The following is a 5,000-nucleotide window of genomic DNA, read 5'->3' as shown; positions in this document are numbered from 1 at the left end:
AGAGAGAGAGTTATTGTACATGATTTTATAGTCCCTCAGCTTATGTATAATATTGGCCAAAAGACGGTAACTAAGAGTTCTTTTGGTATTGCTTATATATACCAACAGCACATGACTTTAGCAATTAACAAGAAAAGTTTTTTTCATGGCGTGCAGCTATGGATATTGGCTTATGTTTGTTTTCTTGTCAGAAATATGTCGATTCTACGATATCTTCATCCCTTCTCACTACCGAAACAATAAAGGTTGAAATTGTTACGCAAATAATAGGGTAAATAACTTTATTTCCATGTTACATGGCTTTTGACATTTGACAAGAAAAGGGTATATACATGAAGGCCACATATTCATAAGAGCCAGTACGCAATATACAATCTGTTCATCCTGTTATCATTACCGACACAATCAAGTCTTAAATTGTCATATAACTAATACAGTGGTATAACTTACAACTATACGAACAGAGAGAAAGAGAGAGAGAGAGAGAGAGAGAGAGAGAGAGAGAGAGAGAGAGAGAGAGAGAGAGAGAGAGAGAGAGAGGGGGGGGGGGAGAGAGAGAGAGAGAGAGAGAGAGACAGACAGACAGACAGACGAGACAGACAGACAGAGAGACAGACAGACAGACAGAGAAAGAGAGGACAGAGAGAGAGAGAGTTATTTTACATGATTTTATAGTCCCTCAGCTTATGTATAATATTGGCCAATAGACGGTAACTAAGAGTTCTTTTGGTATTGCTTATATATACAAACAGCACATGACTTTAGCAATTAACAAGAAAAAGGTTTTTTCATGGCGTGCAGCTATGGATATTGGCTTATGTTAGTTTTCTTGTCAGAAATATGTTGATTCTACGATTTCTTCATCCCTTCTCACTACCGAAACAATAAAGGTTGAAATTGTTACGCAAATAATAGGGTAAATAAATTTATTTCCATTGTTCACGGCTTTGACATTTGACAAGAAAAGGGTATATACATGAAGGCCACATATTCATAAGACACAGTATGCAATATACAATCTGTTCATCCTGTTATCATTACCGACACAATCAAGTCTTAAATTGTCATATAACTAATACAGTGGTATAACTTACTTCCTATCACGACCAGAGAGAGAGAGAGAGAGAGAGAGAGAGAGAGAGAGAGAGAGAGAGAGAGAGAAGAGAGAGAGAGAGAGAGAGAGAGAGAGAGAGAGAGAGTTATTGTACATGATTTTATAGTCCCTCAGCTTATGTATAATATTGGCCAAAAGACGGTAACTAAGAGTTCTTTTGGTATTGCTTATATATACCAACAGCACATGACTTTAGCAATTAACAAGAAAAAGTTTTTTTCATGGCTTGCAGCTATGGATATTGGCTTATGTTTGTTTTCTTGTCAGAAATATGTCGATTCTACGATATTTTCATCCCTTCTCACTACCAAAACAATAAAGGTTGAAATTGTTACGCAAATAATAGGGTAAATAACTTTATTTCCATGTTACATGGCTTTTGACATTTGACAAGAAAAGGGTATATACATGAAGGCCACATATTCATAAGAGCCAGTACGCAATATACAATCTGTTCATCCTGTTATCATTACCGACACAATCAAGTCTTAAATTGTCATATAATAAATACAGTGGTATAACTTACTTGCTATCACGGCAGAGAGAGCGAGAGAGAGAGAGAGAGAGAGAGAGAGAGAGAGAGAGAGAGAGAGAGAGAGAGAGAGAGAGAGAGAGAGAGAGAGAGAGAGAGAGAGAGAGAGAGAGGTGTTATTGTACATGATTTTATAGTCACTTACCTTGTATACAATATTTGGCAATACACAGCAATGTAATTAGAGTTCTATTGTATTGTTATTTAATGTCCATGGTACATTGCTTTTGACATTTGACAAGAAAATGGTATATACGTGAAGGCCACCTATGCATAACAGCCAGTACGAAATATACAATTTGTTCATCCTGTTGCCATTACCGACACAATCAAGTCTTAAATTGTCATATAACAAATACAGTGCTATAACTTACCGACTATTACGACCAGAGAGAGAGAGAGAGAGAGAGAGAGAGAGAGAGAGAGAGAGAGAGAGAGAGAGAGAGAGAGAGAGAGAGAGAGAGAGAGAGAGAGAGAGAGAGAGAGAGAGAGAGAGAGAGTTATTGTACATGATTTTACAGTCCCTCAGCTTATGTATAATATTGGCCAATAGACGGTAAATAAGAGTTCTTTTAGTATTGCTTATATACCAACAGCACATGACTTTAGCAAATAACAAGAAAAAGGTTGTTTCATGGCGTGCAGCTAAGGATATGGGCTTATGTTTGTTTTCTTGTCAGAAATATGTTGATACTACGATTTCTTCATCCCTTCTCACTACCGAAACAATAAAGGTTGAAATTGTTACGCAAATAATAGGGTAAATAACTTTATTTCCATGTTACATGGCTTTTGACATTTGACAAGAAAAGGGTATATACATGAAGGCCACATATTCATAAGAGCCAGTACGCAATATACAATCTGTTCATCCTGTTATCATTACCGACACAATCAAGTCTTAAATTGTCATATAACTAATACAGTGGTGTAACTTACAAACTATTACGAACAGAGAGAAAGAGAGAGAGAGAGAGAGAGAGAGAGAGAGAGAGAGAGAGAGAGAGAGAGAGAGAGAGAGAGAGAGAGAGAGAGAGAGAGGGGGAGGGAGAGAGAGAGAGAGAGAGAGAGAGAGAGAGACAGACAGACAGAGACAGACAGACAGACAGACAGACAGACAGACAGACAGAGAAAGAGAGAGACAGAGAGAGAGAGAGTTATTTTACATGATTTTTATAGTCCCTCAGCTTATGTATAATATTGTCCAATAGACGGTAACTAAGAGTTCTTTTGGTATTGCTTATATATACAAACAGCACATGACTTTAGCAATTAACAAGAAAAAGGTTTTTTCATGGCGTGCAGCTATGGATATTGGCTTATGTTAGTTTTCTTGTCAGAAATATGTTGATTCTACGATTTTTTCATCCCTTCTCACTACCGAAACAATAAAGGTTGAAATTGTTACGCAAATAATAGGGTAAATAAATTTATTTCCATTGTTCACGGCTTTGACATTTGACAAGAAAAGGTATATACATGAAGGCCACATATTCATAAGACACAGTATGCAATATACAATCTGTTCATCCTGTTATCATTACCGACACAATCAAGTCTTAAATTGTCATATAACTAATACAGGGGTATAACTTACTTCCTATCACGACCAGAGAGAGAGAGAGAGAGAGAGAGAGAAGAGACAGAGAGAGAGAGACAGAGAACAGAGAGAGAGAGAGAGACAGAGAGAGAGAGAGAGAGAGAGAGAGAGAGAGAGAGAGAGAGAGAGAGAGAGAGAGAGAGAGAGAGAGAGAGAGAGAGAGAGAGAGTTATTGTACATGATTTTATAGTCCCTCAGCTTATGTATAATATTGGCCAAAAGACGGTAACTAAGAGTTCTTTTGGTATTGCTTATATATACCAACAGCACATGACTTTAGCAATTAACAAGAAAAGTTTTTTTCATGGCTTGCAGCTATGGATATTGGCTTATGTTTGTTTTCTTGTCAGAAATATGTCGATTCTACGATATTTTCATCCCTTCTCACTACCAAAACAATAAAGGTTGAAATTGTTACGCAAATAATAGGGTAAATAACTTTATTTCCATGTTACATGGCTTTTGACATTTGACAAGAAAAGGGTATATACATGAAGGCCACATATTCATAAGAGCCAGTACGCAATATACAATCTGTTCATCCTGTTATCATTACCGACACAATCAAGTCTTAAATTGTCATATAATAAATACAGTGGTATAACTTACTTGCTATCACGGCAGAGAGAGCGAGAGAGAGAGAGAGAGAGAGAGAGAGAGAGAGAGAGAGAGAGAGAGAGAGAGAGAGAGAGAGAGAGAGAGAGAGAGAGAGAGAGGTGTTATTGTACATGATTTTATAGTCACTCGCCTTGTGTACAATATTCGGCAATACACAGCAATGAAATTAGAGTTCTATTGTATTGTTATTTAATGTCCATGGTACATTGCTTTTGACATTCGACAATAAAATGGTATATACGTGAAGGCCAAATATGCATAACAGCCAGTACGAAATATACAATTTGGTTATCCTGTTTTCATTACCGACACAATCAAGTCTCAAATTGTCACATAACTAATACAGTGGTATAACTTACCGACTATTACGACCAGAGAGAGAGAGAGAGAGAGAGAGAGAGAGAGAGAGAGAGAGAGAGAGAGAGAGAGAGAGAGAGAGAGAGAGAGAGAGAGAGAGAGAGAGAGAAAGTTATTGTACATGCTTTTACAGTCCCTCAGCTTATGTATAATATTGGCCAATAGACGGTAAATAAGAGTTCTTTTAGTATTGCTTATATATACCAACAGCACATGACTTTAGCAAATAACAAGAAAAAGGTTGTTTCATGGCGTGCAGCTAAGGATATGGGCTTATGTTTGTTTTCTTGTCAGAAATATGTTGATACTACGATTTCTTCATCCCTTCTCGGTACCGAAACAATAAAGCTTCCGTTGTAAGCAAATAATAGGATAAATAAACTTAAGTCCATGGTACATGGCATTTGACATTTGACAATAAAATGGTATATACATGAAGGCCACATCTGCATAAGAGCCAGAACGAAATATACAATCTGTTTATCCTGTTATCATTACCGACACAATCAAGTCTTAAACTGTCATATAACTAATACAGTGGTATAACTTACCGCTATTACGACCAGAGAGAGAGAGAGAGAGAGAGAGAGAGAGAGAGAGAGAGGAGAGAGAGAGAGAGAGAGAGAGAGAGAGAGAGAGAGAGAGAGAGAGAGAGAGAGAGAGAGAGAGAGAGAGAAAGTTATTGTACATGCTTTTACAGTCCCTCAGCTTATGTATAATATTGGCCAATAGACGGTAAATAAGAGTTCTTTTAGTATTGCTTATATATACCAACAGCA

Source organism: Ptychodera flava, chromosome 7, assembly GCF_041260155.1.
Source record: "Ptychodera flava strain L36383 chromosome 7, AS_Pfla_20210202, whole genome shotgun sequence".
In the NCBI taxonomy this organism is placed as follows: Eukaryota; Metazoa; Hemichordata; class Enteropneusta; family Ptychoderidae; genus Ptychodera; species Ptychodera flava.
The sequence above is the reverse complement of the archived record's forward strand: the minus strand, read 5'-3'. Positions refer to the sequence as shown.